General features: G+C 42.6%; 1 protein-coding gene across 1 annotated transcript in view; it reads right to left on the bottom strand.

Moving 5' to 3' along the window:
- The window catches only part of LOC109032981 (irregular chiasm C-roughest protein), a 511,490-nt gene that overhangs the window by 276,880 nt on the left and 209,522 nt on the right, over positions 1-25,088 (bottom strand). The gene's annotated exons all lie outside the window — the stretch shown is intronic.

Below are 25,088 nucleotides of genomic sequence, written 5' to 3'. Positions count from 1 at the left end.
GCACTGGATGGATGCGCATTCCTGTGACATGCATATTCGAGACCCGGGAAATTGCTGCCACGTGGCATGCGCGCGTCAAAAGTTGTTACTAGGGCGCCCGATGTCGAGAATAAAAGTGGATGAAATTTCAATATTAAATATTTACCTTAATTACACCGTGGAAAGTTATCGTATCGGTATGATGCGTGACGCTATCTCCTAACTTTCGGCTCCGTTTTAAATTCTTCCGCACAGTGAAGTTCGATACGAAAGTAGCGTTGCCGAATTGAACATTTTGGTAAAGTACTCTTTGTCGTAAATTTCAAGCACGAACGAAGACGCTAAAATTAAAGAGGTAAGACCACCCGACATCAGAGGCGGACCCAGCAACTCGGCAACGCCGAATTCCTCCATTCAAACTTGTGCTAAACAATCGATTCTTGCCGGAGCACCTGGCCCCTCCAAGAATCGATACATTTCCATAGGTTTAAATAGAGGAAATCCGGTGTTGCCAAATTTCTGAAGCCGCTTTTGCCCGACATATGGATCGACATAATTCCGATCCAAGTTTGGGTACGGACTATAACAAAATCAGTGTTTTTGCATGCACCAGGGTGTCTACTGAAACAGGCTGGCCAAAAATCAGTACTTTTAAAGTACTTTTTCAGTACATTCCCAAGAAATTCAGTACCTCCTTCACAGAAAAATACAGTACTTTTTCAGTACCTCCAATTGACGAAATTCGAAAAATTGTTTTAATTTCTCGCTCAAATTGCAACAAAAATGACAAAAAAATTGCAACAATTCCGGGTCATTTTGCGGAATTACCGCACTTTGTCAGTACCTCCGGACCGCCCTTGAGAGAAATTTCGATCGATGAATCTTTTCATATATACTTTCAAGAGTGTTCCACGCCCAAGGATGATGTCTTGGATTAATGGCAAATACACATAAGTTTTGTGAGAATGTATCTTCCGGGCTTCACCAAAATTAGAGCGTCTGTCGATACTGTACACTCTTCGCACAGAGCACACCACACACGCACGCCCTAAATTTCGATCGGAGCGTCTGCTGACTGCGGGGAATAAAATAATCGTGGAGCAATTTTCATGGCTGCTTATTCGCTGAGCAAAACCAATCACCAATCATCAGACACGGGTCTGGGCGGGGAACGTTGAATATTGAACCAGATACACCAGACACCGGTCCAAAACCAATAATTTACTATTTAGATCGCGGGCAAATTTGTATACCGTATTACCGCGTTGCCATCGTTGTCTGAGGACGATTTACTTCTACTGTGAGAGTTTTTGCTCTCCCTGATTCTTTCTTGATCGAAGTTTGTGGTTTGATTTCTCTAAATCAACCTCCGAGTCAGAATACCTGGTTATGGTGCAGAAGTTGCGCCAGTGATTAAGTTCTGAATGAAATCATCGAATGTAGTGTGTGTGAGAGCAAGCGTGTGAGGTTATTCCTATACCAGAGTTGCTCAAAAAAGACGATAAGAGTTACAAATTCCCGAGAAAGTTTGCAATTAGATTCCTGCCCTTACAGCAAGTATCATCTGCAGGGCGGTGTTTATCGTAAAATTATTGGGAGGAACTTGAGGAGCTTCATAGAGAGAAGGTGGAAACTAGAGCGTACTGCAGGTTCCATTTTCATTGAACAAGAAGTACGGTACCATAGGACCAACAATTTCAATTGCTTGGACCGAAAACTTAAGTGTTACGCAGGAATCCAAGTTTTTCCAAAGGATATGGAGGGGTCCTATTGGTGGAGGCGGGTGGTTGCAATGGACATAGGAGGTTAGGTGATAGACTAGTTAACGGCCACCAACGAGAAACTCTACAGTTAGTCCATCATTTACCCGCACTTAGTCTATAAGAACCACCTACATCAACACTGGAAAAAAACATATTGGATCTAGAGTCCAGACTCTTGAAAACATTGACAAGAAAAAATACTCTTGATTCGATCGGATTTTTGCTTAAATCAAAAGGAAATCCGCTTAAATTAAGAGGCTTGGTTCTTGATTTAAGCTAGACTCTGATTGAATCAAGAGTACTTTTTCTTGTCGTCGTTTTTAAGAGTCTCGGCTCTAGATCCAATGTGTTTTTTTTTTCCAGTGAACTAATAAGGATTACTCCATACTCCCTATGTCTTCTTTGTCTATCGTTGTCTCTTACAACTTTAACGATCAGCCTGCGGGAGGCCATCTTGTAAAATAATAAAGGCGTAGCCTCCTGGTAAAATAAAACTGGAGCGACTCATTTAGGCGACGGGACAACAGTGGGGCAGGATAATAACGGCATCCGGGGAAACAGTGAAGTTATTCGAATATCAACAAACGGTAATTGATTTGACGCGCGTCTCGAGCCACGGATTGATGTTGATGTCCGATTCGAGCCGCGGTCGGCCCTCCCTCGCCTCGCCGCGCCGCGCCCCCGATCTGATGCCGATCGCGATCGCTCATGCTCGCTCCTCGCCAATCATCGCTTGGCTCGCGCCCGTCGACATATCGCACGGCCACGGCCTTCTTCATCGCCGACCGTGACCGCTGGCTCGCGGGTCTGCTACGGATCTGGGGCTCATGATGGATCGCTTGTCCCTCACTTTCAAAGGCTTTCAACCTTCACCTCTTCGTAAGGAATTTGCGAATTGCCGCGGCTCCTATCGCTACGATGCGAGAAAATCTTGTGTACCCTCACACTGAAAAAAAACTCCAGCCGTGGAAGCCGTACTTAAGTTATACAGAATACTGTCAGCGTACCGGGCTTAGAGGCCGAAAGTTCCGAGCGCAGCATCCGGAGCAGTCGAAGCTACGGCTCTAGCACCCGGAACTCTCGGCCTCTGAGCCCGGAACGGACGGTATGTCTATACAGCCCGTAACTTTTTTGTCAGTGCAGCTCTTCATCTGCCGCAGGCAATGGACCTATTGCAAACTTCAGCTAGAGCAGAAAGAAGAGTTACTACCAATAAGAAACGGCTCAAAAATCACGACGAGAGCATCTAGAAAGCCTGAAATACACTCATAAATTCGCAAATTGTGTAGGAACTAGGCGTTTTTTTTTTAAGCTGCCTGCTTCAAAAACGATACCACGGCACAGGTGAACATTTCGCAACAGCAGTTGTCGCATGCGCGTGTGGTGAGATCTGTGATCTAGTTGGGCTTGATTCGAGTGAGCAACTATACAAACTTCGCAGCAAAGCGGAGAGTATCATGGGAAACTGAAGGTGCTCTACGCTACGCTGGTGCTTAAGAATGTCTTTACCAATGAGACCTTTATCGTTTCGATGTAAATTATTGCAATATGAGTAAGTAAGTAACTTATACGACTAGTTCTTAGTGGGATGATTATTCGTGGAGAAGACAACACCGGGAAGAGCATCGACGTTAATAATTAAAGACGGGCAGTGTCGCACGAGGTGCTACTTAGAGGCATGAGGTTCCGGCCTCTGTCTCGCGGGCGGCCTACGTGGCAGGCGTCGTGAGCGCTAACACACGAATCGATAGCGGTCGACCTGTCCACTCTCCTCTCTACCTCAGCTTGATACAAAGATACATTACTCCTATTGACGCACAATAGAAATGGAATCTGTACGAGACGAATTAAGCCAGAATCATCCCAACTACATTTCACGTGGCGCAATTTCCTCTAATGTTATATTTTTTAACAGATAACTAGACAGCTCACCAATTTTGAACTCATGTGAATTTCTTATGACTGTAGAGAAAATATTCGCAAAACTTCAATTCAGAGTTTGCTTCGTTCTCTGTTAGAGGATTAATACATGACAAGAAATTGGGCAACGTCTAATAACATGATTCTACTGAAATCCTCCAACTCATCTATATGGACGTATTTTTGCTAAAAAGAACTATGGTGTACACACGCCCTATGCACATAGTTCCTTTTAGCATAAACATTTATACGCTCACATGGGGGTACAACGATACATTGAAAATAGATTTTGTCGAGATAAATAGATACTATTGCTGACAGTAACAATGGTCTGAAAAAGAAGCAAGGATCGTTTTCATTGGTACACAAAAATACAAAATAGTATTCTAGTCATATTGTGCAGATGAGTTAAATTGTCAGTTCTTTTTCCATTGCTCCTCTCAAAACACTTCTCGGGTACGTTTATCTTTTTCTTAGTGCGTTAGCGCCAGTTGCTTCCTGAACATAAAGAAAAGTTTCGACTTTAAAGCATTCCTTTCGAAATTGAATCAAATTGAGAAAAAAATTAAATTTAAAAAAGGGTGTAAAATATTTCATCTCAATTTAGGAGTTTCCCTTCTGTCTACGGATTTATTATCAAAATAGGGAGGGAGCCCTGGCGCTTAAAATAAAAAAAAATATCTGATGAAACCGGACGCTCAATCTCTTAATCGCGAGAAATCTCCCTGCACATCGAACTCAGTCGATTTCAATCTTCAAAAAAGGTCTCACTTTTATTCGGCGCCGAGGATTTCCCTCTAAGTACACCGAAACACTGACAGATTAATCGTGCAGACTGCGCAATTTTTCACTTTCACGCCGGTTACTTACGCGTATTCGAAACCGGGGGGCGAGAAAGCTCCCTCCAAGTTGAGCTTTAATGCAACGGACCACACAAAGCGAATGATTAGAAACTGCCAAGTTCAAAAAAATATTGCCGGATCTCACTCGATTTGCATGCTTCTTATAGAATTTACAGGGGTGCGCGGGACAAAGCGGCATCCTGGTTCGAAGGCTGTTCGCGTCGGGTGGCAGTGGCGTGGCGTGCTTTCCGATATATCGATCGATCGGCCATTTAAACCTATGGAAAAGTATCGATACACAGGGTGTTCGCAGCGAACACCATAATAATCGATTATTTACCACAGCTTCAAATGTCCGACCAATCGATATATCGCAAAGCGCGCCACGCCACTGTAACGGGCGGTGATCTATTTTGATTTCGGCTCGCGGGCAACTTTTAAGCTATCGAAGTTTTTCACTTAGCGCAAAAAGAAGCGTCAACCGCAATTTATGGCCGAGCCGGGGCCCGCTCAGACGGAACCTGCGCCCGGGTTCTCGAATCGACCAACGACCCTCATCGATACGTCCCTATTTTAGCAATGTAATCTATCGATTACGATCATTCGATAATCGATTCGGCGCTTTCTTCGCCGGCTCTGCCCGCCCCGGAGAGCCGGGAAAAAAAGGAAATGAATAAATAAATGAAACTCCTGCCGTAGGAAGAAAAAAAGAAGAAAAGAAAAAACCTAACGTGTAGTGCAAGGCGTTGAGAGGGCAGGCACTGGTGGGGGGGGGGGGGGGCTTGCTATTGCCAGATTGAAACCTTGTGAAACGATTTTGGTATTTGTGCGAAAAGAGAAAAATTGCTCGTTTTGTTCGGACCAGCAACGGGTACAGATTAACGCCGATGTGAGAGTATTCACCTCTGTTCTGCATCTTCGGGCTACATGTGTAAAAAAGAATGTTGGTGGTTACTAGAAACCTGGTCTAACATGATCTCCAGGAAACCTATAGTGCCCACTGTCAGATTTCTGTCAGTGAAAATCGTGCATGGTGACTTTAGCCAGCCTAGCCGAAAACACAGTGTACACACTTTACTACAGTGCACTGACAATTTTTCCGTGTAATTACATACAAAAAATATAATTTAGATCAGTTCGAACCTTTCAATGTTTTTAATTTTACTGAAAATTAATATAATTGCTGCCATTTTAAAGACCACAATGAGTGGTCATACTCTCCCTTAAGGTATCCATCTGACACGTCTTTGCTTTAAAAAAAAAAAAAAAAAATCTTGACCGATAAGTGACAGGAAAAATGAAGTACGTAGCCCTCAATTTCAAAGCGTCCGAGGGGCGTTAAAAGGATGCGATGTTACCGGTAGTCAAATTCTCGGTCAGATAAGCGTCCGATGAAAATCCCGGCTCGTCTTATTGCACCGAGGTCCGAGATTCTTGCCCGCTTCTCCTAATCCGATTACTTGTCTAAACCTAGCGAATCGCTCATAAAAGGCGTCGTAATGCTCTTCGATCCTTTCTCCGCCGCAATTACGCGCTTGCCTCTTTTCCTCGCTTTTTTCGCGAGAACTTCGTTTTTCCATATTTTCTCAGTTACGACGCTTCACAACGAGCGATTAAAACATATTCCAAGTCGAAACCCGCCGAAACCCCGTGAAAAAACCGCCGTATCAACGATCACACGTTTCTGATTTTCTCTGATGATACGCGAATTTTCTGAGAGAATAAATGAATAGTTTTTTTAAATTTTTGGAAACATTTTTTTAAGTCGAGAAATTTTTTTCTACAGTGGCTGAAAGTCAGGGAATTTATTATAAAATATTACAAATATAAATACATAAATATTTTGACAGAACTTTGATTTCTTCGGACCTAAGTCCCTTGAGTCATGGCGCCAACGGCCCAAATCATACTTCTACGAGCATTTCGCGCACTACGTCCGGTTCAGTTAGAACGCTGACGTTGGTATGAAACCAGTGCTCCGATTCCATGTCCGTCAAAATTTCCGGGATTCGGAACTTCTTTGTTCCAATTTCTCCCACTCCATGACCGTCAAAAGTTCCGAGATCCTTTAAGATTTTTCAATAGTTCCGAGAAAGATCCGGAATATCTCGGGAACTTCGAAAGTTCCGGAATTTGGAACTTGTTTCGGGAAATGGGAGCATTGTATGAAACGGGAAAATCGTATTCATGACGATTCTGTGAAATTTCTCGATCCCTTGTAATGTAGCCTAAGCTTGTAAAGAGAGGGTTTGAGGATCATGATCCCGGTTGCAGTTCTCACTCGGCCGACTTTTCATTCCGTTCCGTTCCGCGTGCCGATGTGAGTTGGGCTTTTTAATAAAAGTATTCAACGCTTCCCGACCTCTCGTGCGGCCCCGACGCCGGCATGCATGCAAGTCCCACTTTCTAGAGACAGAACAGTCCACCCGCTGACACATTCCAATTTTTCCCCGCCTGACACCATATCCAGTCGAATTCGGCAGTTAGCGCCCCGCGAGAAACTTTCAACAACGCTGTCAGACTGTACTGAAAAACAGTACTTCCTGGATCAGGAGAGAAAAATGGATCGGTGCTCATGCCTGGAGTAGTAGGTCAAAAATGGTGGGGACGCACTATTTTTAGTGTCTAAACTGAAAAAAAAGTTACCGGCTGTATAGACACATTGTCCGTTCCGGGCTCAGAGGCCGAAAGTTCCGGGTGCTGGAGCCGTAGTTTCGACTGTTCCGGCTGCTACTCCCCGAACTTTCTGCCTCTTTTCTTCCTTAGCAAATTCTTGCTTGGAAACCTCACGTTTCCTCACATTCCTCACGGAAACCACTCGTGACATTAAATTTTGCCTGTCTGGAAGACGATAACTTTTCACAATTCGCGCATTCGCGACTGAACCTCATTTTACAGCAAAACAAAAACAAAAAAAAACACTATTCTTGATTTATTTCAATAAGCACTTGTCTACAGAAGGAAACTGATGGCACTTGTGTTGCTTCTAGCATGAGCCAGGAACAGTAATTAACCATTACAAAATGAAGTTTAACTGATCCATTTCCTGGCTTTGACACTTGACGAGATCCGTCTGACACGACGATGACTCGTAAACGTCCGAAATCTGGCACCCTCGTCGAGAAACAATTACCCGACTGACAGGTGCTGTAGTTTCCCGGGTCGTGCTCTTTCAATTTTTTCCCGCCCGGGGGGGGAGGGGGAGGGGGCGCCGGGCACCCCCAGCGGACCCGGGGTGAGCGCGGCGCGGGGCGTGATCTGTCAAACACGACTTTTGAAGCGGGGGCAGGCGGCAGGGGTAGTCGCAGCTATTTATTTTCACTGAGTGGTGTCGGACTAATCTCTTCCCTTCTTGCGTTTCAACTTTTCGGCACGAGCCGCGACGCCACGTTGCCGTCCGGCCGGGAAAAATGAGCTTTACGCCGCTGGGTTGCCAAACGTCCGAATTAACGTATTAATTTTAGAGCGTAATCAAAGTTGCACTCGGAGTGACAGTAGGCTATTGCAGGGAGATAGAATTTACTTAGATGCAGGATATAGACTTCAAAAAATGCCCTAAACAAGAGCTAAATGGACCTGTTGCAAACTTCAGCTAGAGAAAAAAGGAGAGTTATTTTTTATAATACACTCCTAACTCAAAATCTGCGAAAGAAATATGCGTTTTTCAAGCTTCTCGCCTCTAACACGATACTACAACACAGGTGAACATTTCATAAGAGTCACTCCATCCAACCCTTCAATATTCAACGTGGCTGACGCTTCCGCGCGCAAATCCTGAGGAAACACCATGGTCTTTATCAACGCAAGGAAAATGTAAAAATTAACATTCCGGTTGATCGAATCCCGTCTCTGCACGTGCGTTTTGGCGATTAGCGCCGGCCATGTTGAATATTGCGTAGCATCCTAGTGCGCAAGGGTTGGATGCAACGACTCCTCTCACGAAATGTTCATCTGTGTCGCAGTTACGGTTTTGGGGCGGGAAGCTTAAAAAACGCATATTTCTTACGCAGATTGTGAAGTTAGGAGTGTTTTCAGACTTTCTTGATGCGCTAATCGTGATTTTTGAGCAATTTCCAATAAAATACAATTCTTCTTTTGCTCTAGCTGAAGTTAGCAACTGGCCAACTAACCAAGGAGTTAACTCTAAAACGCAGGATTTTCCCGATAGCGTCGAAAGGGGTCAAGGAATCGTATTTAAGACACTTTGGAAAACCGGCAACGATAACCGGCCTTAAAATAAAGTTGGGGCGTCAAGTTGCAACGCGGTGGGCTCAAGATCCGTGATTGATCGTTGACAGGATTTGGCGAGACTCCTTCGCTCTCATTGGCTCCCGCGTAGCCGGGAGCTTCCCCCGCGATTTCCGGGTTGTTTCCGTCTCTCTCGCACTTCCTGGCTCCCCTATGGCTTGCCTCGCCCCCCGCAACTTCCGGATTCTCTCTTTCTCTCTTCAGTTCCTTGTTTTCACTCATCGGGCAGTGCCTCCTCGCGCCTCGATCGGATGTACCCTTCCGTTATCTCCGATTGTTTGAAGTCGCTCCGAGGGGTACTAGGGGGTGCCCTCTGGACTGCTACGAAGTCCGATACCCCCAGGAGCTAACCGTATCCTTTACTTGAGGTCACTTCGTGACAATATAGAACCTGGGTCACGATCAAGCAGAGGCGGATTCAGAAATTTGGCAACATTGTCTTACTTCCATGTAAACCTGTGTTGAATAATCGATTTTCATTGGATCACCTAGCCTCTCCTAGAATCGATACATTTCCATAGGTTTAAATGATGGGAAACAATATTGCCAAATTTTTGGATTCGCCGATGCCATCAAGATGACGGCGGGATCATCTCGAAATCATTATCTAATCAGAGTAAAAAAGTCATGGAGATCAGCGAAGTAGATGCCCAGATATAATCAGGACGTAAACTGACATTTTTTTTTAATTACGCCAACCTTGTTAAACTTTGGACAACATTTCCACGCCTATAGATTTAAGTTTTGAGAAAATGGAATAAGAAGTTTTTCAAGGTCTCTTGAAAGGCGCCGCGCGGCTGAAAATTCGGAGCTAAAGCGTTGCTCGCAAGATTTCCTGACTTTTCAGCTCAACCCTGAATTTTTGGAGCTTTTCCCCTCCCTCTAAATTTTGCTGAAATGCAGTCCCTGACAGTCATCATGTTTCCTTTTTTGACTAAAATCCGTCTTGTACATAACGGAAAATCCACTGAAAAAATGGTTGATTTCGAATCGGCTAACCCTAATTGGCGTTGTGCACAGACTGTTCGGAGTTGTACCCCCAACTATGCAGTACTATTGATTGGGGCTATGCAGTAACTGATCGGTGCTGGGCCGATAAGTTACAGTAAAATTTCAAGAAATTCGGTTGTGCAATGCCAATCAATTTGTCATTTTCTAGGCCTGGGAACGTAACTCCATTCCAAGGTTGCAAAATTAACTGGAACAATTTAATTTTTTACAGCGAAATATGGTAACATTGGAATGTAGTTACGTTCATTTGTGATGAAAACGACGAATTGGTGCACATCAAAAATTTGGATCAGCTATATTGATCCAATCATTTTATTTCAGTGTCACGATTAAGTCGTTCACATCGAAAACCGCCCATACTCGAGGGGAAATGCGTGGCACCCCCAAAAAGCTGTCAACCCTGTCGAAGACGCTGGATGCACGGAGCGCGTTCCTCCTGAGCAAGGTGATCAGTGACACGGGGTTTCTTCCGAGCGGGGCAATTTATCGGCTTTTTGTGTTTTGGTAATAAATCGGCGTCTCGCCGCCACGACTGTCATCGGAGCCGTGTCTCCTGTCAACGCTCCCTTATTCAAATAACGATTATTAATTGTTCTTCCCGGCTCTCACACCGCGACCAAGACGCCATGCCGAGTACAGGATTTCACCCTCGAGAAATCGTCATTTTCCGCTACGACTTGGCGACATCGCCCAAGTGCTCCGCCGTGATAGCGAAGAGAGCCGTAAGTGCAAAACAGAAGTTCTAAGAAAATGGGCTCAGAGGCGTCTGAGCGGAAAATTTTATTGAAAGAAGCCTCCGTTCTTTGTAAAATTGCCACCAATCATGCGAAAGACTCTTAGAAATCGTTTGGATGATTAAAACTCGACCGATGTTATTTCAAGTACATAAAAAGGGTATTATTCATTTGCATGTTAGGCAAGACAGCCGTAAGTGCTATCCTCTGCATGCTTTTGAGGTTGCGTTTTGGACACATAACAAACAAATTTTCAGGTTAGAAATCGGCAGAGAAAGGCGCCATTTTACTTGAAAGCACTGTTTTCATTGGCTCTTTCGAGGAATTATGTTACTTACTGCTGTTTTGTCTGAAAGTACGTCATCTTTTGTGCACTTACAGTTTTCTGATATGTCTTGTTTTCATAAAAATAAGAAGAATTTTGCTTTTCATTCTACGTTCCCAATCCGAATACATTATTAAATATGCGTGTGAGGTAAGGAAAAAGTCAAGAAAAGGCAAGGAAAAAGCAACGAATTTTAATGACAAAAAATGAAAACGAATAGCGCGGAGCGCGTATGAGGTGTTGTATTGGCCTTGATCCTTGCCACTCAAAATAACTTGCAATGAAACGCTCGCTAACGAAACAAAAATTTGATGAAAGTTACCAGATCTCATTACTCAGTGACCAAAATGATATTCTTAATGAGAGGCTCTAAATTGACCGAGGATCGGGGGTCGATCAACTCTCGTCGTGAACTTTCTCCTCGTTCCAATGATATCACAGATATCAGCTCACCACACAATGGATCTAATTATAGATCTACATTCAGCATTCCCGGCACCGACAGGAAAACAATCCGACAATCGGTCCCGCTGAAAAATTACCACGGTCCAGGGGTCCTCTCCTTGGCTGAATTACCGATCATTAACAAACTTTTATTGTTACCCGACTCATTTTTCGCAGCGGAAATTCTATACTTTTGCTGCGGGCGCTCTGTATGCTGTATTTCGGCCCCCCATTTATATCCGCCACTCCCCCCCCTCCCCCCCCTGGAATTGACAACTTGCTCTGAGTTCTGTCGAAATTTTTAGGCGTATGTATATTTCTAACGCCGAACAGTGTTGCCCATCAAGATACCTGAAATCACTGAAATAGCTAAAACAGCAAAATCCTGGAACATTCAGAGTCAAATTCAGATCAGCGGGCGCAGGGTATCTACTATAACAGGCTGGCCAAAAATCAGTACTTTACAGTACTTTTTCAGTACATTCCCAAGAAATTCAGTACCTCCTCAATAGAAAAATTCGGTACTTTTTCAGTACCTCCAATTGACGAAATTCGATAAATTTCAAAAATTTGAATTTCTCACTCAAAATGCGACAAAAATTACAAAAATGGACAAATTCCGGACCATCTTACAGAATTTCCGCACTTTTTCAGTACTTCCGGACCGCTCTTAGAAAATCGGTACTATTTCCGGACTTTCCGGAAATTCCGGACTCGTAGACGCACCCTGGCGGGCCGATTATTGAAATTGATAGACAAGGCGATAGACAAAGAAGACATAGGGAGTATGGAGCTATCCTACTGGTTTAAGTGGGTGGTTCCTATAGACTAAGGAAGAAAATGATGGACTAACTATCGGGTCCCTCGTGGGTTGCCGTTACTTAGTCTATTACCTACCTCCTTTGTCCATTGCAACCACCCGCTTCCACCAATAGGATCCCTCCATATCTCTTTTGTCTTCTTTGTCTATAGCTTTGTCTATCAATTTCAATAATCGGCCCGCAGGCACTAGAACCCTACAGATTGAACTTTGACCTACATTTCCTTCCCTCTCGAGATTCGACGAGGACAATACCGTAACTTGTAAGATCTGCCTTTTCATTTCCCGGCCCGGGGAAACCGTAATCGCGCCACAAAACAGTCCGCCCGCGGGATGTTGAATCGTGATTCGTGTGCCGGCGCCGGCGGGGGCATTTTTATTTCATTATGATGACAAAAATGTCAATTCCGGCCACGCAGTGTCCGCGAGTCAAAAGCCGCGCTCGGAGAGCTCCGAGACATTCCGGGGGAGCGTTCGGTTTCTCCGGGTCACGTCTGCCTTGGTGCCTTTGCCTTGCCTTTACCTCCGGTCCCCGCTTTTTCCCTTTGAATTGAAGGCCGGGGAGCGCGGAGCTCCGAGCTTCGGCGAAACGGACGCGGGCAGAGACATGCGGCCCTGAATATGCTGCCGGGGTTATCAAGTTTGCATTATCCGATCCGAGCAGAGGGTTGCCGGCCTGTGCCCTGTGCTGCGCCGCACGCTTTTCCATTCACGTGCTCATCAGGGTCTTCACGGAATTTTAAGGGGAGAAACCCTCACGTTTTTCCGGAGACGATATCGAAGCACGGAAAAAAGTGTGAGGGGGTTATCCCCTAAAATTGTGTTGCTACCCCAATTTTTTGGATGATATGGGCATTTCCATTTACTTGTCGGTATAGTACCACAATTCAAGTTGGGAGTACCGCACCATTTGGGTTAGTGACCTAATTTATTGGGGGTACACTCACATTAATTGGGTCTGCTAGTTAATGGGCACTACCCCGCCCCAATTAATTTGAAATGCCCGTATCATCTAACAACCCCTACCTCTTTTTTCTGTGTGGCCAAAGTGCAAAGACCAAGTATCGCTGTTTGCGACGTTGCAAACTTCCTGTCATCACTTCATTTTTTCTCCTGGAAAACAAGGGCACGTAATTCTCTCAAAAATTCCTTGATTTCTCTTCTCTGTTAGAGAATACTCTTATCAATTTCAAGCTGTTTAGCTAACTTGTTTTTCTTCAAAAAAATAAACTAGAAGCGGAACTTTTGAAACACCGTTATGGAAATATGTGGTTTCGTATTTTGGCCATCGTGTAGAGACTTACTAATTTCCCAGTTACTTCCGAAGTCGATGCTTGGATTCGCCAAATCATGACTCATGACCGAAAAGTTGAGTAATCGGTTCAGAAATCCTAATCTAATTTCAAATACTCGCTGGCAAATTTTATTTGATTTTTTGCTCTCAACAATTGCTCAACAGCAAGTTTGCATGTATGTAGTTAACAAGCTTGCGAGCCACTGATTTCTGACAGTTGCGGAAGCATGCACGCGAGACGATAACTATTTAAACTCCGGAGTGCGATTTCTGCCTATCCTCTCTAAATGAAGGCGTTTTCGTCTCGGCGAAAACTGTGCAGAACTGCTCACCATTTGCTGTGATGCTGCAAATTCTTTGAATTGCAATATAGGTTACAGTCAGCCCAACTTGAGAGTCTGGACTGGAAAAATCGTAAGGATGGACTGAAGCACGAGGAGACAACAGAGGGAAAAGTGTCATTATTCGAAAAGCGTAGCGTAAAGGCTACTTATTGCGGGCGGCAAGGACCCAGTTCAACCTGAGTCGAAAGCTTCACGCAACCATGCTTGCGGGGGCACGGTGGCGGAGGGGGGCATTAGAGGGAAGAGTGCTATCGAGCAAATAATTCAATTACAAAACTGACACGAGCTCAAAGCCGAGGAGATGATTGAAAAATGTTGTTTCCTTCTTTGAGTTTCTTTTTTTATCCCCCGCTCTCCGGGAAAAAGAAAGGAAGCGCAGCATTCTTTGAAGAATTCAGCGCGACTATCCTCTCAGCTCCGGCGCAGGTTGCCAACTCGATTACGGGGAATCTCGTGAGCGCCCCCTTTGTTTTGACTCTCTATTCATTTATTTTAATGTCTTTATACCCCCCGAAGATATGCCTCAAAGAGCCGGGCTCGTAAGGGAAAACCCACTGACAAATTAGATGGCACTTAATCACACAAAAATAGCCGCACTCGACATTCTGTAATATTCCTCGAAATTATATTTTTCGCATTAAAAGCGAGGAAGTTAGTGATGAAAATTTCAGGTGAATGATTTACTTGCGGCAAAGCGATATTGCAATACAGCTCGGAATATGAAGTTTGATCATCTTCATTTCATAATAATTTAAACAATGAAACATTGCTGACAAATTTGTAACACTACTTTTTAAAATAGAAGAGGCAAAGCCAACGAGGATCTCAAGTTTTTTGGGGGTCTATCCATCAAAGAAATATAATATTCCTCCAAAGTATGAGACTCTTTACTATTTTGGGGAATTCATACATATAGTCCACCTCCTCCCCCCCCCCCACTTACATACACACAAACCTCTTTTTTCAGTACACTGAAAAAAAACTCCAGCCGTGAAAGCCGTACTTACGGACTATATGGACATACCGTCCGCGTTCCGGGCTCAGTGGCCGTAAGTTCCGGGCGTAACACCCGAAGCAATCGAAGCTACGGCGCAAGCACCCGGAAATTTCGGCCTCTGAGGCCGGGACGGACGATATGTCTATAGAGCCCGTAACAGTTTTTTTTTTTTTTTTTTTTTTTTTTTTTTTTTTTTTTTTTTTTCCAGTGTAAAGCGAAGTGGAATATAATTTCGAGAATTTTCGTGCGATTTGGCCTCGCTGAGACTTTAAGTTTTTCAATAGTGAAACTTTTTTTTTTTTTTAAACAAAAGGAAAAAGATGAGACTCTCAACGACAGAGTTTGGCACTCAAAATGAGGAGGAGAAAACAGCGGGAAGGACTGTCTTAAAAGCTAACCAAGAATTCTTGGAGAATAGTCGATCTCACTCAAGAGTCATTAAAACGCCAAATCTTAATTAAAAGACACAGCTAGATAAAGACTTCAGAGCGAGGGAGGAAGAGAGAAACTTCATCTTTTACGTCAGTTTAACTCTAGTATTCCTCATTGCCCAATAAGTTCCAAGTGAGAGACCGACGGAGGAAACGCAAGACTTTCAACTTCAAACAAAACTGTGTCGCACTCTGAGCGGAATCGGGTCATTTCAAGGCTTTTCACGGGTCGAGACTGTTTCATACTGCTGAACGACAAATTTTACGCGAGAAAATGTCCATCCACTTGACATCACTACTTTTAAGGCGATATGGAGAGTCCTCTCTCATTGGACAGTGACGATCTTTAAAGTTGACAAAACTGTTTTTCTTCCATTTCAATTCATTAAAAATATCGATTTTAGGCGAGGCAAGCTGCCTAGGACACAAGTTTTACTTACACTTAAATGGAAGAAAAACAATGTTGCAATTTTCAGGAATGGCACCTGTTATTGGCTGACGGATGCCGCCAAGTTTTAGGTCGGCTAGTGCCAAGATGTTCACTATTTTTCCCTTACACGAAATCATACAAATAGATTTCTTTTTGCAGTGAAATAACCCGAAAAAGAGGAAGGTTCCTCTTTTCTGAAGAGGTTTTGTGAGGATTCCCAAAATCTCCTCGCAAGGTGTGGAGGATGAAACAATGAGATAACCCAATTTTATCATAGAGATATTCCCAAGTACAGGTTTTTGAAGAGTTGGGGGTTGAATTCTTAGTTTTAACCGTTAGCCAGTCAAAAAACACCCTGTCTTCTCACCTTAAACGTAAGATAGAGAGAGAGGGAGAGGGATGTCACGCTGGCGGTTTGTGACTTAAATTACGGCTGTTTCCATTTGCATTCGTAATGCGGAAAACACGTCCGGATTTGAGCCGAGTTTTTGCCCACCGCGCGACGACGCGGGAAAGTATCATTTTGCACCTCGTGAAACTCGTTAAACGCGGAGATTTTTATTTGCCCGCAATGCGCACGCCTAGTCAAACAAGAAGAAGCGACAGGAAAGTTAAACTTTTCAAATTTAAATCTGTTCGTCCGAAATGAGCGCTCGCCAGAACGAGGGGACAAGTTGGAGTGCAGAAGGAACGGGATTTCTGAAAAGGCTAGGTTAATAAAGAGTGCAGCACCGACGCCACCCTAGGAACGCTCCTCGCGGAGTTGCCAAAAGTCTGGATGTTGGATTTTGGTTTTTGATTCACTTATTATGCGGGTATACTTGATATTTTAAAAACTCATTTTGAATAAAATGCATTTTCTTTTGGAAAAAGATGATTAAAGTACAAAATGCGTATTTCCGATTTTGACTTGGCAGGCGAACGCTAGTTTTTTACTGTTTTACAAGGGAAAAAACTGATCGACAGATTTTTTGTGAATTTTCCTCACTTATTCCAAAGTATAATTGCAGATAATTTTAAGGGAAACTTTGGGTTTGTTTTCATAAATTGATAAAATAATAATAATAAAAAACCGTAGCCGGAGGTTTTCATTTATATATTACGACGTAGACACTCCTTCTTTGATTGAAGCCATGTTATTGAAAAGAAAAATTTCATGGAAAAGCGTACAGAGATGAAATTGCAAATTTGAAAATTTTCTAATTTCCTTCATTTGGAGAAAAATTACAATCAGGGGAGGGATGTAAGCATGGTTCCAAAGGTAGACATTTCTAAAAAAATTTTAAAAAAGTAAACGACAGTTTTAGGGGATGAATTCAGAGTCATAGGGAGTCAAACCCCGTAACAACCTTCTCGAATACCCATTCTGAGTAATCTGAGCAAAAATGGTTAGTTCCATTCGGGAGCTAAGTCGGACAACCCTGGTCGCACGGGTCGGGCAAGTCGCCGGTGACAGTTGGAGTAATAAGAAGGTGAAAGAACTTTAATGCTTAAAACTTGCACAATTCAGAAGTTGGAGAGGTAAATTAAGGGTTATTTCGTTTAAAAACTCTGGTCGCGGAATTACCGCGTCGTCCTCGCTTTTAGTTCTTTCGTTCGACGTGTTAGCGCTGCGGTCGCCATTGAAATCGAGCTCCATCCCCCACGAGGGGTATTCTGTCCTTCGTGGCAATGGTTATCTCCGCAAGTTTTTTGGACGTGTGCGATTCGCCCACGGCTCGTTGCCTGCTCATTTCTCGTCGTCAGATCGTGACAACGAATAATATTTGCAGTTACTGACGTCATTACTGAGAGACAAAAAGGTGATGCGCTTTGTTCAAGGGGTTATCCCCTTGAATAAAGTTTTTAAAGCAATTCGAACTTTATAGAGTTTTCTAGGACTTTTCATGGTTTTTAGACGCGGACGCACGATAAATATTTTAGACTAAAGTCCATTCACACTGAGATAAAAATTGAATTTGAGTCATTTAAAGCATAAAATAAAGCACCAACAATAAGTCCATCCTATTCAGAATTTGCAGCAATTGGTTACATTTTTATTTTATTTATTTGTTTGTATTTTTCCATAGTTTGCTTAAATATAGTGCAGCGAATCAACTTTTCAGACATTTTCTCCTATGGGGAATAGTGACAATCCTATGATGTTAATCAGTCTATGTTAATTTGCCTAGGAAAATAAATATAAACATTGTCTGATTAGGAAATTCTGATCGGTCTTAAGCACGTATTTTATTGAAACTTAATCAATCAGAAGAGTATAATTTCAAACACAGGGCTCAACACCAAAATTTCCTGTCTTTTCATGGTCGAGTAAAAGTTCTCGACTTTCAAAAGCACATAACTCCGTTACGAGGCATTCCAAATGTTACGTAACATACCTCGAACCGGGGAAGTTCGTCTGAATTCGTATTAAAGTCCGCTCAGTTAGTGCATAAGAAGGAGGCTGAAGCCCGGTGTTGAGTAACGATATTTTTCGTTTCCACGGAATTCTTACCGAGACTGCTTTGATGACACAAATCGCGTGGGAAAAGCAAGTGGATCAGGGAAATAAGGGTAGCGCTGCACGCAGCGAAGAAAAACGAAGGAATATGCTCAAAAATGAAATATTGATTCCGGATCTTAAGGGATGCACGCGGTGGAGCTAAGCTGATTAACTTGATCTCAAGGTAATCAGGACTCATGAAATGAAAACCGTCGGAAAAAGCGTGCTAGGATGAGGCATCGATGTATCGATTCCACTCGATACGCCCGAAATAAGCAGTAACGTTCATAAATCGATTATTATCGATGCATATCAGTTAGATTCAAACCATTCGAAGAACGTGCTTGATCGATCTATCGATGAATCGATTCTGTTCGATACGCTAGCACTTTACTTGTGTTAAGTAGGGAAGCAAGGATATTCGATAGATCGAGTCGTTGCACATGGGTGCACCGTGGCTGTGCCGGAGGAAAAAGAGAAACAAAAGCCTTAATTTGATTACAAAATAAAAGGTTTAAGCCCCTGCGCTGACGGTGCGGGGAAAACAGAAAGGTTAGGAAAGCTACCCTAATCTGCCGACTTGCGCACGGCGTATACAATAAAAATTCATTGTGATAGCCATCATAGCCTGCGGAAAAAAGGGGAGAAAACAAATAAAAACGTGAAATTCGTCGAAGATGCATTACTGCACCATTAAATGAGGGCGCAAAGACGAGGTTTTACACAAAAAAATCGTCATTCAGAATTACCGCACCCTTTTCATCCATTTCAATTATTTTATTTTAATCCAATTTATTTTATTACGTTAAATGCAAGGTAATGGGCACTTTCATTCAATTTTCATTAAAAATTATTTACGCCTTTCCCCACTGTAAATAACCGTTCGGAGTTTTTTTTCGTTTGTGAGGAGTATCAAAAAGTGGCTGGGCTATTCACAGCATATTTGATGACGGCAATTAGATACCTTCCTCATGTTTTCATTCCTAAACGACGTGGAAACAGAATGAATGAGGATTCTTCTTCAGTCTGAAAATGTGGCCGGCACTTGATAATTCTGCAAGTTTTCAGATGAAATAATGATGTTATGAATGGGAGCTTCATTTTTATTCGGAGACTAAGTACTCTTCCGCATTACGATTAATGCCCTGCCTTTTCATGCAGATTTGTAAACACCCGTCTACAATTCCCAGGCAAGACGTTAATTTTATTAAGAAGCATCTTAAAATTTCCGGAGACTCTAAAGTTTATGAGCAATCGCATCGTGCCTAAGTAAAAACGCTGTATCTACATTCGAGAGTTGTGAAATTTCATCCGGATAAATGTTTATTTCTTAGGAGAGTTATGAAAATTTTCTCTTGAAATTTTCGGATATTATACGTAGATCCAGCCGCGAATGAAATGTTCTGAGAATTAGCAAAAAAGAACATGCAAAGATTTCTCTGAAAATTGTATTTTAACAGAGAAAATTTGACAACGTCTGATGGTTTATACGGCATTATTTCTTAGCCCGACAGTGCTGCTGTGAAATTTCAGCATTCGATGCGGCCCTGGGCTTCCCCTCCCTCTTCCTTGTAACCAGGGTCGCCACCGAATCTAGAAAATGAAATTCCCTGACATTTCCCTTACTACCCTGAAAATTTTGGTAAACTTCCCTAACTGACCATTGAAGATACGATGAACGGTTAAAATGACATAATTAGAAATGGTTTCCGGGCAAAATTTGTTGTTCGAAACATCAAACCCAGTCTAGAAAACAAATATAGGCGACTCAGCAATTATTCCCTGGCATCTTCGTCATTTTCTCTGACATTTTTAGGTTTTCCCTGACTTTTTAAAATTCCCTCGCATTTCTTGCTTTTCTCAATTTTCCCTGACTATGGCAACTCTGTGTAACGCAGGCTCAAACCCAACTAGAGCGTCGTGTATTTTACGAACGGCCCTCGAATTCCGCAGCGTTCTGATTGCTTTGTTCGCTGATTTTCCAATTTTTGCCATCGGCAAGCATGATTACCGCACACTGGAAAAAAAAAACACATTGGATCTAGAGTCCAGACTCTTGAAAACATTGACATGAAAAAATACTCTTGATTCAATCAGATTTAAGCTTAAATCAAAAGAAATCCGCTCAAATTAAGAGGCTTGGTTCTTGATTTAAGCTTAAATCCGATTGAATCAAAATTATTTTTTCTTGTCGATGTTTTTAAGAGTCTGGACTCTAGATCCAATGTGTTTTTTTTTCCAGTGCAGACTACGGCAGGATCGCCCTCTGGAAACTGTGCGAAGGGCTTCTGTTGATTACTCTGATTAGAGTAACGACAGGGTCTGCGTGGCGGAGCGGAGGAGCAAATGAGCCGAAGTTAAGGGCGGATTTGCACTTAAGCAGCGCATTATCCGCAACTCATTGATTCTTTTTAAATAAATCCCGGCTCGGCTCCGGCCGAAGAGCTTAAATTAATTTCGTCTTCGACTTGAGGTTTATTATTTTAGCGCTACTTAGCTAATTGATTTCGCCTCGGCGGCCCGAGCTGCATGCGCTGGGCTGCTGCGAGGGAAATCATCCCACACCGCCACGGATCACCGGGGAAATATGCAGATTTTTTCCGAGCAAGCGGCAACGTTGCCGATGAGGTTGCTCTGACATTTAAAGGTTGCAAATTCGGGCGCGGTATCGATGTGGCGCCTCATTCGGGATGTAAGGGGTTCGATTCTGATTGATACTTCGATATTATTAAATACGATGATTTCATATTCGTTTCGTTTTCGAAGGGACAGGACTCTAACAATATGTTTCAGGATTGACCCAATAAACCATTCAATTACTTCTTCTTCTATTTCTGCAAGAGTACGACTGCAATTTTTGTAATGTTTGGCTGAGTTTTGCATGCAATCAGAGAAAAAACGTTGAATTCTCAACCAGTGGCGATTCTTAAATTTTGGCAACATTGATTTTCCTCCATTTGAATTCATTCATCGATTTTAGGTGAAGTAAGCTGCCTCACCTATGATCGATTGTTTTACATACAATTAAATGGAGGAAAAACAATGTTGCCAACTTTCAAGAAAATAAAATAACCCCTTGTATTCGCATCCTTCTGTGAAAAGGCGAAACAACGATTGATGTTCTGCAGGATATAAAAAGGGTTAGTCGACCTGATTTCAAAAATTAGGCCAAAAAAGTTCTTGCAAGTCCTCAAGGGGTTCATAAAAGGGGAAACAACGGCCTATCTGACGTTCCTTTTTACTTCTTGACAGATTTACAGAAAACGTGGCTTTTTACCGTTCGTTTGTTAATATAACGGTCGGTGACCGATTAAACAAAATGCAAGTTAACACTCATCGGAAAGATATCCTTTAATTGGACGTATTTCTATCAAACGGAACTGTGTACATTATGACGTGAGCCTTGTTATGCATACATTCTTAATGCTCTCAGGACTCATGTCTTAATGCACATAGTTCCGTTTGATAGAAATACGTCCAATTCTGGGAAATTTAACGTTCAGGACCCTCTACTTCTCGGTAACGCTCGGACATACTTGATGGTGCAAGAGACGTAAAAGCTCTCGGCGACCACATTTAATTCATCATAATCCTTGCAAATAAAAGAGGAGATGAAAAAAAGAGAGGAAAAAGCTGACAGCACTTACACTCTTGTGAATCGACAACGGATCGAACCGACATTTTCCAGTATTTGACGGTCTCTCCTCAACAATTCGTAAATATACTCCGCGGCGGTCGAAGCGGGAAAAAGCCCTTTTTGGAGCTGGAAACTCAAACAACACGATTCTACCGGAGTGTGCTGCGCATGCAGCTAACTGAACAATCCGCCTATCGCACAGTTGTAACAATTCTACTTTTTACAACTGAAAACCTAACCTACTAGCCCCTGAAAAAACAAGCGAGAAAACTCTAATAAGCGCTCCCTATCGACTGTGCCTATTGTTAGTAAAAATAATGTTCAAATAATCCCACACAGAAAACGACAAACAAAAAGCCCGGCGACAAACTTTGACCTTTCATCGACGTATGCTCTGTGTCTTTTAAAATATTGATTTGTTTTAAAACTTTGCCGATTGATAAGTTTTCATCGCTTATTTGCAGGTAATAATTGCCATAAAAGAGCGCTATTTTTTTCGAATTTTCGGATTATAACTACGGCAGAGAAAATGCATCACAGCCAAGGATGAACCGGGAACCAATAGAATCATCCTAACGGCTGAGATCTAAAGTCTGGTTTGCCTTTTGAATCGAAAGTCAATCTGAAAAATATCCGATTTCACCTCGAGTGCGACGGATGGTCGAATCAATCTAATTCCTTATTTACCTAGCAGAACCCACATCAATCTATTAGTCAGTTGCTTCGGAGTTTTTCATTCTCAAGTTACTCAATCATAAAATTTTAAGTTTTAATACCACTCACCTTGATTACCTGTTCTGATTAAATTTAGATTAATCATTCTGCGGCATTTCAGATTTCACCGCAAGATCACCGTTGCCAGTCATCGATTGTAATGTGTCGACATTTTTTTCTTTCGCACAAACCTTATTTTCTAGTTTAAACAAACTTTAATGTCTCATAGGCAAATTAATGAATCAAGGTTCTCAAAACGCATGACTAATTAGAATCGAAACTTAATGATAGAACTTAACTTACATGAATGTGAAAGGAATATGGGGGATTAACTTCAGGCATGAGCAGTAAGAGAGTTTATGTTACCTGCAACAGAAATATGACAATTTGTCAGTATAAAATTAAATGATTCCAGTATAAAATGCAACAGACTTTAAGTTGAAATCAGTGTTCTCCAGACTCACTTTTCGAACAGTAAGTGATGCCTCTTGTATCATTTACGTATGTTTTTTTCTGTTGGTAATCATAATATAGTCAATTTACGTTTTAGTTTTTTCAAATGTTGATGGTGAAAGGTTTATACCGTTACAGGAATCCTCCCGGTATTAGGATTCCAGGACGGTCCAAAGATCGATGCCTTTCGGGGCTGATCAAGTGAGCTTGGAGAAGTCCGCAGGGTCAATATAATGTTGCCGCATCCTCACTAAAAAAATGTGGCCCTCACTATATGTATGTAACAAGGTTGGTACAATAGGGATGGGTCCACACTATTTTCGGGGGACAGAAGGCCTGAGAGTTCATAAATTTCAATTAAAGTCAAAAATATTGAGCTCATCAGAGCTCAAAATTTATATGCTTATCTTTACAAACAGATATGCTTATCTTTAGCTGATCTACAAGATAACAGCATCAAAACACAATTATGTGACCAGCGCAACTGGCCTATTACACTGGAAAAAAACACACATTGGATCTGGAGTCCAGACTCTTGAAAACATTGACAAGAAAAAAAACTCTTGATTCAATCGGATTTTTGCTTGAATCAAAACAGAATCCGCTTAAATTAAGAGGCTTGGTTCTTGATTTAAGCTAGATTCTGATTGAATCAAGAGTACTTTTTCTTGTCGATGTTTTTAAGAGTCTGGACTCCAGATCCAATTTGTTTTTTTTTCCAGTGTACTTAACTTTTTTTTTCCAAAAAAATTGTTCGACTTGGCGACTTGGGAGTTGCGTCGGCCTCCGTTGCGCGTTGGGGCTTTCATTTTTCACGGGGTTTTCCGCGAGTTTTTGTCGTGGCGATGGTTTTCGGGTCGGCGGCGATTAATCAAGCCGCGACAGGTTTAATCAGTGTTCCAGCGGCATCGGCACACCGGCACCGGCCGGATAATTCACCGGGATAATTAACTTTCAATTTATGCGCGGCGACCGGCGAGCGCCCCGAATCAAACCCCGCGAAAATTCCAAATCGAATATCCGAAGATCGATGGCCGAAGTGCAAAAGCGCGTAACTCCGCCTGTGACGATGCAGACTTTCTGTCACGCACTTTATTGTTTCCTTGGAAAACTAGTCGACGTAATTCCTCGGAAAACTCCGTAATTTTTCTTCTCCCTTTGTAGAAATTTCTATAGAAATTTCAAAATATTAAGTTGGCTCCTTTTTCTTCGAAAAAATATAGCAAGAGCGGACGTTTTTGAACACAGTAATTGAGATACGCGGTTTTGATTTTTAGCCATCGATATCCTTCGCAACTGGCTCCTGGAAACAGGAGGCTCATTCCACCTCCCGCGAACAGACTGCAGCTGCGTTCGGAGGAAATAGGTCAGTTACGCTGGTCATGTATCGTGTTTTGATGATTTAAGCTTACAGATGATCAAAAAATGAAAAAATTTGTCCGAACACCCAGTTTCCACGTCTAATATCAAAAATGGTATCGCCTTTCATAAAAACATTGTGTGTGACGTCATCTATTCCAATAGGACAAACCATGGTTTCTTCCACCATAGACATTCGTGCTTTTTTACTGTGGTTTTTACAAATTTCCGTAAGATTGGACTGAATTTCTCCAACAATGAAGTAAAAAAGAAACCAATTATGCATTTTCTGAGGAGTAGGTAACGCGAAAAATCGGAGCGTTGCGGGGGGCGACCAATTTGCGCCGAGTCGAGCTCGAGCGCGGATTATCCGGCGGAATTTCGGAGGGACGAAGTCGGCGGAAAACACGCGGAAGAATCGTCGGGCGTGAGGATCGTCGCTCCAATAAATAGTAAAACGCGGACGATTAGAGGAAGACAGGATTTAGTGAGCATGAACGCCGGGCCGGGGGCGAGGAGCGCCGGAGGAGACAAAGAGGAACTTATGAAAAGGGAGGCGGGGATTGGCGTCGCGCGAACATAAAAATATTGTGAGTGAGCGCCGCGAAACAAAAAGACGCTCGCGGAGTTGTCAGAACCGTCAGCCGGAGATCAGCGTATTTTTCAAAATTCATAACGGAGAATGAGTCGGTTGCGCTGGTCACATGATCGTGCTTTGATGCTAAATTCTTGTAGATTAGCTAATGGCCTGGTTACACGTTCAAATTTCCGTCAAATTCCGATCAAAATGATGACCAAGATGGCGGTCGAGAGTTATCTACATTGATGAGTAAAATTAATTAAAAGAGCGTGTTGATTGAA

Source organism: Bemisia tabaci, chromosome 7, assembly GCF_918797505.1.
Source record: "Bemisia tabaci chromosome 7, PGI_BMITA_v3".
NCBI classification, from domain to species: domain Eukaryota; kingdom Metazoa; phylum Arthropoda; class Insecta; order Hemiptera; family Aleyrodidae; genus Bemisia; species Bemisia tabaci.
The sequence above is the reverse complement of the archived record's forward strand: the minus strand, read 5'-3'. Positions and strand labels throughout refer to the sequence as shown.